General features: G+C 55.8%; 1 protein-coding gene across 6 annotated transcripts in view; it reads left to right on the top strand.

Annotated features, from left to right (window-relative positions):
• The first annotated feature begins 8,952 nt into the window (after positions 1 to 8,952).
• Positions 8,953 to 13,065, top strand: part of FOXP4 (forkhead box P4) — a 49,378-nt gene continuing 45,265 nt past the window's right edge. For 4 of the 6 annotated variants that reach the window (XM_078055347.1, XM_078055345.1, XM_078055346.1 and 1 more), the window contains exon 1: positions 8,954 to 9,423. The gene's annotated coding sequence lies outside the window, so the exon portion shown is untranslated. Of the gene's footprint in view, positions 9,424 to 13,065 lie in introns of all 6 variants that reach the window. The other 2 variants (XM_036102150.2, XM_036102159.2) reach the window with 2 other exon arrangements.

Raw genomic sequence — 13,065 nt, 5'->3', positions numbered from 1 at the left:
GTATTCCCATTCTGAGACTGAGCAAACTTCACTATCAAAATATCCTTTCCAGGGGTGGGGGTGGGGGGAGGGGATTCTTTCCTAGCTCCTCATCTCAGCTTCTCCTGTGTTTATAGGCGACCCTGTGGGGGACATTGCTCACGGCCCCTTGAATACTGCAGAGGCTTAGAAAGACTCCCTCAGCCTGAACACCTCTCCTGGAACCCCTGGCTCAGCCCTCTCCTTTTCTAGCACTCCAGGTGGCTTTCACTTCTTTCCAGTCATCCAGCCCTGTAGGTGTTCATTGCTTCTCTTTCCATCTGCGACCCAGGGACTGGCTCTGATGGACGGCGGTGACCCACAAGGAGGTAGGGAGGGCTGGGTGGCCTGGAAACACTCCCCACTTACAACCTGCTCTTCACCCCTTATCTCTCAAGGCAAGAAACCAAGGAGAATGGCCTTGAACCAGACTTCTGGGGGCAGGGAGCAAGGGCCCTCAAGAAGCCATATGGTAGAGCAATGAAGTGGACACTTGATGGGTACTAAGCCAGGGTGTGAACACAGGTACTTTGCTTTCGTAACTGTGGAACTGTGTATGAGTTTCATTGAGCTGTGGGCTTGTCACTTGTAAAGTGAGGACAATAACAGTACCCACTTAAGTGTAAATTGGTGCAGCCACTGTGGAAAACTGGACGGAGGTTCCTCTAGAAATTAAAAATAGAACTACCATATGATCCAATACTCCCATTAGTAGATTTTTACCCAAAGAAAACAAAAACACTAATTTGAAAAGCTATATGCATCCCTTTGTTTACTGCAGCATTATTTACAATAGCCAAGATTATGGAAGCAGCCCAAGTGTCCACCAATAGATGAATGGATAAGGAAGATGGAACATCACACAATGGAATAGTACTCAGCCATAAAAAAAAGCTCTTGCCATTTGTGACACCATGGATGGACCTGGAAGGTATCATGGGATGTGAAATAAGTCAGACCGAGAAAGACAAATCCCATATGATTTCACTTATACGTGGAATCAAAAAAACAAATGAGCAAACAAAGAAAGAGAAACAGACCCATATATACAGAGAACAAACTGATAGTTGAGGATGGGAGGAGGAGCCTGGAACAAATGGGGTGAAGGGAACACAGGCTTCCAGGTATGGAAGGAATAAGTCACAGGGATGAAAGACACAGCATAGGGAACAGAGTCAAGGGTATTGTAAGAGTATCTATCCCATGGTGCCAGATGGTCGCTACACTTGTGAGCACAGCATCATGTACAGACTTGCGGAATCACTGTGTTGTACGCCTGAAACTAATGTCATGTTGTGTGTCAACTAGACTTCATTTTTTTTTAAATGGGGCGTGGAATTGGCCCTCGTACCTATGAAAGCTGTATACTACTACTCCCGATGACAGAAATGCAAATTAAAAAAAAATAACAGTACCCACCTGACTTCGGCTGGGTTCCCCCAGAAGTAGGCCCTGAGACAACTATTCTAGTACACATGGTTGATTTAGGAGGTAAAGGAAACACCAGTAGAGAAGTGAAGAATTAAGACACGGAAGGGAAGGAAGGCGACAAAGTGTATGCTATCACACCAGCTCCTAGGGTGGGCTCTCCCCGGGCGTGCACACACAACACACACCACCAGAGGGATGAGGGAGTGGCGGTATTTATACACCAATCCCACACTTTATGGGTGGAGAGCTCTCCCCGAAAACTGTGAATGCCCCCACACTTCTGGCCTCCCACACAGTGGTAAAGTGGGCTTTGACACCCAGAGGGAGCCCTCTCAGGCAAGGACAGACAGGTAGGTGCTGGCGATTGGAAGCCTTGGGAGTGGAAGTGGTCAGGGGGAGGGGGCATAGGAACAGGGCACCAACAGCATCTGTTGCATCATCTCAGGGAGCTGTTAGGAGGCAAAATGAGGTCACACGTGAAGAATGCTTAACACAGTGCTTGATGCACAGTTGATTCATCGCTAATTGAGATCCAGCCTCACTCCAGCCTTCTGATGCCTGGCTTCAGAGACTTCCTGTTGCCTAACAACCATAAGGGAGGTCTTGGGGACGGGAGGGCCAGGGATCAAGAGAAGAAGGGACTGGAGAAGAGAAGGCCAGAAAGCAGAGGGGGTGCAGAAGGACCAGGAAGGAAGTGGGCCCTGGAGCCCAGGCCTGGCATGGAATGTGATTTGGAACAGAGTATGAAAGCCACAGGAAAATGTGGGACGCCCACTCCATGGGCCCAGCCAGACACCACAGACAATAATGAACATATAAAAACTCTCTCTTATCATCTCCCCTTATGTCCATACTACATCCATTGCCTCTGCCTTTTGGGATGGTGCCTTCTCTTAGGAAAGAAAGGAAGGAAGGAAGGAAGGAAGGAAGGAAGGAAGGAAGGAAGGAAGGAAGGAAGGAAGGAAGGGAGGAAGGAAGGAAGAAAGAGAGAGAAAGAAAGGAAGGAAGGAAAGAAGGAAGGAAGGAAGGAAGGAAGGAAGAAAAAGAAAGGAAGGAAGGAAGGAAGAGAGGAAGGAAGGAAGAAAGAGAGAGAAAGAAAGGAAGGAAGGAAAGAAGGAAGGAAGGAAGGAAGGAAGAAAGGAAGGAAGGAAGAAAGGAAGGAAGAGAAACAAAGAAAGAAAGAAAGAAAGAAAGAAAAGAAACCACATTAGGACCACTGTGGGGATCAGAGATACATGTAAGCACTGCCGGGTATAAGATGGCTCCCAGGTGTTAGCTATTTCCAGTGTGAGGCTACCTTGGCTTTGACTTTGCTCCTCCACATCTCATCTCACCCTCCAGTGCCAGCAACTGAGACCCCAAACCCTAGGCCTTCAAAGTTCCCCAGGGAAGGAATGCTTCCCTTGCTCAGCACAGAGTTCGGAAGGCATCCATCCCCAGGGACCAAGAAGAAGGGAGCTGGGAGGAGTGAGGAGAATGGGGGCACAGCCCTCTGGGAGGAGGGGATGGCCCCCAGGGAGAGAGAGAGAGAGAGCCACCTAGTTCCATTTTCTATCCAAGTCCCGCCCCGACCTCCCTTGCCCCCAAGCTCTGCTGTTCCTGCCCAGGTTCTACAACCCCCAGCTGATACCTTCAGGGCACCAACTTGCTCTGAGGTGTGTCAGGCTTTTTTTTTTTTTTTTTTAAACTCTGCTCTAAAGTATCAAAGCATAATAAAAATCAAATCAACAAGCATTTACTGTGCAGCTACTATGCAAAATACACTGGGCGGGGCGCAACAGGAAATTCCAAAACAACTACAATTGTCGGCCACTGACCTCAGTGTATTATGTCGTTGGAGAGATGAGGCATAAATGATTAAACAGTTAACAACACAATAGAATGTGTTCGAAGTTTCTAGGTGCTTATTAAATAAATGTTAGCCAACAACACCTTGTAACATCCACAGGAGTGCCAGAGAGGAGAGGGAAGGGGGTGTCAGCGGCCCGTAGGTCATCCAGGAACAACCACCCAGCTCCAGTCTACCCTGTGCCGACACTGAGGAGAAGCCCGTGGGACTTCTCTTCCTCCCCACCTCTCCACCAGACCCTCCTTTCTCGCTCGGTCCTGCAGCCCTGAGCCCCTTGCTTCGGAATTCAGGCTAGAAAGTACCAGAATTGGGATTAAAATCCCAGCATCTTCACAAGGAAGGAAATCATGGGGCAGCTCCCGAAGGATGAAGGGAGAAGGGGTTCTTTCCTCTGTGCCTGCTCCTTGGCTTTTCCTCGTCCCCAGGCACAACTCCTCTTCCACGGAAGGCTGGGTGCCCTGCATAGAGGAGGGGGAAGGGCACTGGGTGCGCTCTCCCCCCGCCCCCATCCTTGGGTGTGTGTCCTGCTATCTCCCTTCATCGAAATCCCTCCACAGAGAACTCTCACTTGACCCAAAGACACTGTGTTCTAATTGATGTAAAATTGTCCGTTGCTTGTCAAGTTATTGTTCATTTCCTGATCCTTAATGACTGATTTTCCACCAATTAGCCTAGAGTCCCATGCCTGCCACCCCATGGACCAGGCCTGAGTCTCTGAGTCCCTAAAAATGACTGCAGGGGACCCTGCAGATATCTCCCAGGGCCCAGGCACCCAGCCAGCCTGGCACCAAGCAGAGCAACTGGGCCCCACCCCCAGTCCTGAGTGCCTTCCACCCCACAGCCCCCTAGAAAAGCTCCCCACAGTGCATGGTCCTCTACTCGGGGCAATATGGTAACCTGATAAGCTTCCCCCCAGGGCTAGGAGCCTCCCTGAAAAGGGGGGCATCTAGAGAGTGTCTTGAGGATTCCTGGCACAGTTCATTAAGATATCAACCCTTAATGAAATATTTCTTTGTTTAAATCATCATTTATCTTGGGGAACAGGGGCCTTTGTGGCCAAGGAAAAGGCTGCCCCCTTCCATCCCTCCCCCACCTCCACCCAGCACGGACCCCTGGTCTTTCTGAGTCAGAAAGACTGGGAAGCAGGGTGGGGAGGAGCAGCTGGGAAATGGGGAGGGGAGGAGATTCCAGAGTGGAGGAACCACAGGGGGACAGGGGGACAACTTGATTGAGCAGAGGGCAAAGAAGGAGAGAGAAACAGAAGGCCTGGGGTGGGATGGGGAGGGGAGGTGCACACAGAAGGAAGCCCACTGCAGTGCGACCACAATGGCCAAAGGTCGGAAACAACCCAGCTGTCCATCACCGGGAGACTGGGCAAAGAAACTGGGGCACGCTGATACAGTGGAATGCTCTCCACCAGCCTTTTCAATGATTGACCTAGAGATACATGTAGCAAACTTAAATTAATCTCCCCAGCATGAAATAAACACCAAGAACAAAAAGTAAAAGCAAGGAGCAGAAAGATACCTTCTATTTAAAATTTCAAGTTACCCAAGCAACAATGAACGATTAATAATATAAACCTTTCTTGGGAGGGCTACCAAGAGCTGCAAGAAACTGGCTACCTCTGGCCAGGGAAGGTTGGAGAAAGTGAAAGGGATACTGAGAGGTCCTCAACTATATCAGCAACAATGTTGATGCTTTTTAGTTTTAAGCATGAGGAAAGGCACACCAATTAGAAGTATACAGCAGCTCAATTAATTTTCACAAAGGGAACACACCCTTGCAACCAACTCCTGAATTCAAAAACTCAGAACATTCCCCCTCATACCCTCTCCCAGTCATGCCCCTTCTCTCCTGAGTTCCAATGCTGGAACCAGTTTTTGAATTTCAGAGAAATGGAATCTTACTGGGTGCTTTCTCTTGTGTGATGTGTTTATGCTCAGCATTCTGTGTGTGAGATTTCTCCATGTTGCTGTGCATGGCAATGGTTGGTTTGTTCTCATTGCCAAGTACTAGCCCATATATGAGAATACCATGATTTGTTCACTTATTGCATGGCTGATGGCTATTGTGCATGGTGCTGCGGAGAACATTCTAGTGTATGTCTTTTGGTGAACACATATATATGTTTTAGGAGTGGAGCTGCTGTGTTATGCTGGAACGTTTTATTCCTTAATAAGGCTAAAAAAAAGGTTTTGAGGGGGAAAAAAAAGTAAGACTCAAACAGTCAGATGAATGGAAACATAAACCATCTGGGCCTAGACGTGTTGGGACTGTGGGATTAAGGAGACTAATGTTTTTGGATACACCCCCACCCCCACCCCGGAGTGCCAGGCCTGGAATGAGGAATAAGCTCACCCCCTAGCCCACTTCACCCCTACCACAGAGAGGCAGCTGACCCTGGGGAGGGGCTTCTGCTTGGAGCAGGAAGACCTGGGAGCACACCTTGCTTCACCACCTCCCAGCTGTGTGACCTGGGGCAAGTTGTCTGACCTCTCTGAGCCTCAAGTTCCCCACTTAGAAAACGAGAAGAGCCACCACGTCTGGGGCGATAAAGCACAAAGGCACGTGAGAGTCGAGTGGCCGGCGCACAGCAAGCATTTAGTAAGTATCAACTGCAGTTGTGTGTATGGTTTGCGTTTTTGTGAGGTCAGTAGTCCTCATTTTCAGGTGAGGAAACCAGGGCTTACAAAAGGGAATTGGAGCATTTCTGGAAAGCCAGATGATTTGCCCACGCTTTTTCCTGCCAGCCACCTAAGGACCCACTCTCCTAGTGTTGTGGATAAGGAAACTAAGGCTCAGACATCATGTAACTTGCCCAGGTCACACTGCTGGTAAATGACAGAGGCTGAAGTTCAACCCAAGGTCACCTCATGCCAGCCCCTGTGCTTTTGACTACAGCCTCCCCAGCAGGGCTAGGCCATGGGCCCTCATTCTTGCCATAGTCAATGCCCCTGGCCCCTTTGAAGGAATAAGGATAGAAGGGGACCCTCCTGCCTATTCCGGGTCACTCCACCTCGGGAGCCAAGGGCTCCTCTTAAGCCTTCTCACAGAGCTCTCGTACCAGAAGGAAGAGCTTCGGACTGGCTGTGTTGATTTTGGGGTGATTGTTTGGTACCTTTCTTTGATGAGGCCTTGTTTTCCTCACCAAAATGCCCTTTAGGTGAGGATAAGACAGGGTCTCTTGCCTCCCTTGTGCTCCCCACTGTGACTCACAGGGCGCTGGAAACTGAGCTGGCCTGGAGATGACCAGTAACCTGAAATGAAAGCCAAAGCATTTCCCAGGGAACCCCTTTTGGGCAAGGGAGCCCCCGTGGGAGGTGCGGAGGGCTGCTGCAGGAAGGTGATGGGGAAAGGACTTGGTGGGGCTGAGAGTCAGCCAGAAAAGAGGTGGACAAGCCCGTTCCACCTCTCCTCTGCCAAAATCCCTTCTTTTGTACTGAAAGTCCACCCTGAGCCTCTGCAGAAAGGATGGGCAGGAGGCCTGAGGGGCATGGCCACGGCCCAGCTGGGCTTAGACAAGGACTGGCCAACTCCAGGCCAGGCCCAGACCTGTCCACACACCCCGACTCCCACCAGAGCTGATTCTCCATGGAAGCTAAACTGGATCACATTACCAAAGGCCTCCTTTCTCCCAGACTGCACTCCTCCTCAGGTAAGCCACAAGCCAGTGCTGCTTTAGAAGCCTCCATGTGGTTCTTCCCCATCCTCACTGAAGTGGCTCTGGTCAGAATCCTGCTTCAGCACTTACCAGCTCTGTAAGCCTGGGCAAGTGGCTTAATCTTTCCGTGCCTCAGCTTTCTCTTCTGTAAAATAGAGATAATGGTACTATCCATCTCATCGGGTTATTGTGAAGATGAAATAAGGCCTTTGCCTTGGAGCATCTGGGTAGCTCAGTCGTTAAGCCTCTGCCTTCGGCTCAGGTCATGATCCCCAGGATCCTGGGATCGAGCCCTGGATCAAGCCCTGGATAGAGCCCTGGATCAAGCCCTGGATCGAGCCCTGGATCGAGTGCTGCATCGGGCTCCCTGCCCAGTGGGGACCCTGCTTCTCCCTCTCCCTCGCCTGCTGCTCCCCGAGCTTATGCTCTCTCTGTCAAATGAATAAATAAAATCTTTAAAGATAATAATAATAAGGCCTCTGCCTGGCCTGCCCTCGGACTTGAACATTAGCTATTGTTATTCCTTATTGCAACTGCTATTACTGCACTGGGAAGGACACTGTGGAGAGTCACATAAATGACACTTAGAATCCTCCTCCCTACAATTTCCCACCTAGATACTGAAGGGTCCCTGTCACACCTACCCAGTAGGGCAAAAACATAGGGTCTGGACATGGACGGGGTATCACTAACCTTATAACCACTTCTGACTATTTATACCTGCAGAAAAGGGATGGGATAATTGATGAAAAGCAACCCAAAAGGGAGCCTCCTTTCCTAGGTTCCTTCTCTTCCAAGAGATCCTTCTCTCCCCAGGCGACAGGACTGACTCACCCTAAGCACCCCCAGCTCACACTCCACAGGGGCATCAGTGTGTCTGCCCCGTCTCCACCTGCCTCAGGTGATCTGGACCAGGAAAGCCTTCAAGAGCCACTGCCTTCCTGCCCTCCTCCCACAGCAGGGCCCTCCCTTAGTCATGGGCGTTCCTGGAAGATCTCTGGGGTGTCCTTCAGCTCTCCCCACCCGCAACACACAGAGACAAACAGGAGACGTTTTGTGAGTGGAGGTTTTATTCAGGTTTCCACGGGTGTCTGAGTCGGGCGTCTGCCACCAGCATACCCCTCCGCCTTGGAACTCGGGCCTTTCCCCATCCGGACTCCCCCACCCCCGCCCCCGCCCCAACCCACGCCACTGCCACCACCATTAACCCTCCCAGCTCCCAGGCAAAGACACAGTTTTGTTTGCAATCCAATTTGTCCGGATAATTGCCTCGACTTTGCACTTCGCTTTGCCCGCGTGTATCCGGCTTTGGGCCCCTTCTTCACCGGTTCGCAGAGCACTTTCTGGGAAATTCCCCTTCCGGTAAGGGAGTCAGCGCGCGCCCGGGGTGAACGTTCACAATGCCCAGAAGGCGCCTCCCCACCTCCCCCACCCCGGTTCAGAAAGCTCACCCCCAGTTCCCCACGCAGTGCGGAGCAGGAGGGAGGCAAGGAAGGACTCGGGCCGCACACCGGCTCCGGGATCAGGGCCCCCGGCCACTCCCCGCGCCGAGCGCAGCCCGCCGGGAACCAATGAACCGTGTGGGAGCAGGGCTCGGCCGTACCTCCAGACTCCAGGGAAAAGCTGGGGTTTGCAAAGCGCGCCACAGGATTCGCGGGGGCAGGGAGAATCCCTGGGGTCTCTCCACCTCCCGCCTTTCTCAGGTCCGCAGCCCCGTGTCTTCTCCCCAAGTCCCCACTTTCCTTCCCCTAAAGTTCGGTCCACGTGGTCTTCTCTCGCTCGCCGCGGCGGCCTGGCCGGGTGAAAGCGGCTGCACCTGCTTTAGGCGAATTATGGTAGCGCTAGAAGTTGGTCTCCCCTCCCTCCACCGCTCGCTCGCTCCCTCCTCCCCGGCTCTCCGCGCGCTCCCTCCTTCCCCCTCCACCCCGCGTCCCCCGCCCCCTCCCGCCCCGCCCGCGCGCCGCCCGCTCGCAGCCACTCGCAGCCCGGGCTCAGTCGCAGCCCCTCGGAGTCCGGAGCCGGCCGCCCCTGCGGACCGGACAGCGCGACCGGCGGCCGGGACAGAGCCCCCAGCCCGCGAGGAGGGCGCGGCGCAGGCGGCGGCGGCGCGGCGGGGAGGAGCCCGGGCCGGAACCAGGGCTGGGCCGGGGGCGGGGACGCCGGGGTCCCGGAGCCCCGGAGCCGGAGCGAGCGAACAAGCGTCGCGGGAGGACCGAGAAGGAGGAGCACCGCCGGAGCGAGCCGAGCTGCCCACGAAGTGCGATGCCCCGGCGGGGCTAGGGCGCGCGGCGGCCGGCGCGGCGCGGCGCGGAGGGAGGACGCCCGGGAGCTGCGCGGCGCCGGGCGGCGCGGAGGGGCAGCCCCAGCGGGCGGCGGCGGGCCGGGGCTGCGACCCGAGCGAGCCCCATGCCCCGCGCGGGCTGACGGGCCGGAGCCCGCACGGAGCGGCCGGGCCGGACAGGTAGGTGGCGGGCCGAGCCCGGGGACGCGGGTGGGGGCTGGGCCGGCGACCAGACCAACTCCCTAGCTCGCGCACTCTCTCGCCCGCTCACTGGCTCACTTTGTGTTTGCAAACTGCCCGCCGGAGACGCGCCGGGCGCCGGGAGGAGCCGGGCCCAGGCCGGCGCACTTTGTTCCAGCCGGGGCCGGCTGCGGCGCCCTGACCCCGCGCCGCCACCACACCCCGCCCCCGGCCTGGGCCCCCGCGGCCCAGAGCCGCCTTTGGAACAGGTGGGGGCTGCGGCGGGGAGGCGGGAGGTGGGGGCAGCCGGAGGTCGGCGGTTGGGGGGGGCTGGAAAGGCTACTGAGGCCCGCCCTTCCCCCAGAATCTGGGCCCCGCCCCCTCCCGGCCTGGCCGCTGGGAGTGGGGTGTAAGGGGGCGCGACCGCCCCTCGCCCCCCGCCCGAGTCAAACAAAGAGTAATTCCAGGCCCGGACTTTCCTGAGCTGGGGAGGGAAGTGGTGGCGCGAGCTCCCCCAACCCAACCCCAGTCTGTCCAGGATTCCCCGAGACGCGCCGGAGGCAGATGGGGGGGTGGGGGGGATCGCGGTCGCACCCGCCGCGTCGCCTCGGGTGAGAAGGGGACTTGTTTTGCTGGGGTCGCACCTTGGAGGTTCCGGGGCCAGTCAGCCCCGTTCCCCCGTGGCTCGGCCAGCTCGGAGATAGAGTGGAAAACTTCTTGGGGACTTGAGAGCGTCTGGAAACGGCCCCTGTGATTTTGTGCGCCTGTGCTGGAGGGCGGGGGACGGACCCGGCGGATACCTTTATTCACCCCGTTTAGGACGAGCCACCCCCACCCCCACCCGCCTCACCCTGTTGGGGGGAAAGGGAGGGCGGCAGCAGGGTTCCGAGGCCCCCAGGGAAGAGGGAAGAGGGTTCCCGAGTGACCAACCAGGACCCTCCCTCAGATTGCCGACCCCAGTGTCTCCTCCGGACAGCCCCCCCACGGACGCCTCTCTGACCGGCAGTCACCCCGGCGGCGCTCCGGCCTCGCGCTCCGCGTCAACGCCAAACTAACTTGGGGCTGAGCCCGGGCAAAGCCTGTGGCGCTAGAATGCGGGGCGCCCTGAGCGACCCGGGGTCCCGGCCTCCCCGGCAAAGGACCGTGTGATTTCGCGGGACGCGGATTCTGAGACAGAGGCCCTAACGGCTGTGGATGCCTTCCTACAACTGGGGCGACCTCGTGAACACGGCCGCATCCCTCCCGGACCCTCTAGGTTGGGGGAAGATGATACGGGAACGCGGAGACCCTGAGCCTGTAGAGCGCCAGGCTCATCCCTTTGCACTCCGGCTCCTCTCGCCAAGCCCCGCCGGACGGATTGCCTCGCTCCCTCGGCGCCTGGGGTTGAAGGCGTCTGGAGATCACCGTGTGTCTCGCCCCCCAGCCCCGGGTCTCCCTGCAGATTGGCCGCAGAGCCTGGAGCAGGGGTTCCGTTGGGGGAATGAAAGAGCAAACCCGAGTCTGAAGCTGTCATCCCTGCGGTTCCTGAGAAAGCCCAGGAACATTTTGGCCAATGCGGGTTTTTACTTGAACTTCGGCATCTTCATGCCCCGTTTTCAAGCACCGCCTGGATTGTCCCAGGGCGAACTGTGTTGGGTCTGGGATTGAGGGCCCCGGGAGTGAAGCTTGAAGGGCAGCAGGGGTTGGAGCCGGAGACTGGCCAGGGTGCCGCCATCTCCCACGCAGAAATAAGGAGCAGCGGGACCGTCTATACTGCCTGTAGCGGAGGGAGGGTCTAACCTGCCCCACCGGAGAGCGCAGTGGGTAACCCAGACTGGAACACGGAGAATTTGAACCCAGACTCTCACTTTCAGCAGAGAGCCGGGACTGAACGCTTCCGGCTCTGGGCATTTCAAGCCCCTGACTCTCCTGGTGAGCCAGCGGGTGGTCACAGGGGCCGGAAGGGCAGGGATGGAAGGGCAGGGATGGAAGGGCAGGGATGGCCGTGTCTCAGCTGCCCGAAAGAGAGACCCTCGCTTCAGACAGCCCCTGCCCTAGACAGTCCCCACACAAACCTGCAGAAAATTGCTTCGGGGAACGGGAAGTCTGCAGGCTTGTTTTGTTTTGTTTTGTTTTAAACTTGAGAAACTTTGTCTTGCCTGGGTTCTGGGATTCTTTGTCACCTGGCAGGCTGGAGAGGGGGCCTCAGGACTGCTGTAGGCACCTGGACGGCTTGCTTTTTCTGGCTGCTTTAGATCTGAGCCTCTCAAAAGCAGCGATGTGCCTGGGGGGGTGGGGGGGACTCCCTATCTGGTGTTGCTCCGACTCTTGTCAGCTGGGCAAGGTAGCATGGGAAGGAGGTGGTGCTGTGGGGGCCCGGTCCCCCAAACATACCCAGGACCCCAGCAAGATGGGAATCTCTTCTCCCAGACCCTCGGCCCACCACCTTACTCTGGTCCCAGCCTTAGCACTGAGTTAGGGAAGACCATGGGAACCTTTTCTCTTGGCACTAAGCTACGTTGAGTGTCTGGGTGGGGTTTTCTATCCTTCTCCCAGTCCTGGGCAGGTTTCCCAGGAGTTATGGAGTTGGGGAACCCCTGAGCCCTGGGGAGAGAAAGGCCTGACACCAATGCTGGGGAATGCCAGGGGTAGGGCAGGTTGGACCCAACTTGCAAGAGGACCTGCCCCTGTCCCTTTCTGTGTAGGTACCCTTCTCACACCTAGACACTGATACCCTCACCCCCTTTCCTCTGCCTTTGGCCAGAAACTTCCTTTCTGGCTGCTGGCAGGTAGGTCCCTTTTTGCCAGGAATGTGCATATCCTGCTGGGCCCCTACTCCAAACACACCTCTTCCTTAGGGGGAAGAAGGCAGGGGGACATGGGGGGGGGGCTTCCTTCGATCCAGTAATTCCCCAAGTGTTTGCTGAGGCCCTACTCTGTCTGGGCAGGTCCCAGGCTGGGTACTAGAGAGCCCAAGCAAGAAGGCTGGGGACTGTTCTCTGATCCTCCTATTGCCCGGGTAGGAGAGACAGACAAGATGTCACATCAGGGAGAGGAGAGTGGGAGCAGGGTGTCTGTTTCAGAGGAGAAATGTGTGCTGCAAAGGGAAGGAAGGGTCATCTCAAAAAGAACCCCCCCTGCTCCACTGTACCTGGCCTGGCCGCACCCTCTTTCCCGACATCCTAACCCTTCCCTGTGCCACGGCCTTGGTGGTTTGCCTGTCTTTCCAGCTGAAATGCAAGCCCCTCCACGTCTATCCCCAGCACAATGACTTTACTTTCCTAGTAGCCCAAATTGTGCTAAATAAGAATTTCTTCTACCCAAGGAGCTCCACACAGTGTCCCATCATGCTCTTACAACTCTCCCAGCTTCCCCAGAACCAAGGCCAGGCAGGTGCTACTTTTGACAGGATTCTACTGGCTGAGATGGTTTCCTTGGACTTGGTTCCAGAACTCTGGAGCCCGGGGCAAGGAACTGGGGCCTGCCCGGGGCAGAACATGGGTCAGGGTGGAAAAGGCTTTGGAACCCGCCAGCTGTTATGGGACTCTGGGGAACTTAATGAAGCTCTTGGAACCTCAGTTTTCCTCTGTGTAAAGTGGGTCAATAATACCCACCTTAGAGAGTCTGTTTGGGCGTTGAATGTAAAGTACCTAGCATGGTGCC

This window comes from Halichoerus grypus, chromosome 9 (assembly GCF_964656455.1).
Source record: "Halichoerus grypus chromosome 9, mHalGry1.hap1.1, whole genome shotgun sequence".
NCBI lineage: Eukaryota > Metazoa > Chordata > Mammalia > Carnivora > Phocidae > Halichoerus > Halichoerus grypus.
This window is presented reverse-complemented; position numbering and strand designations above follow the sequence as displayed.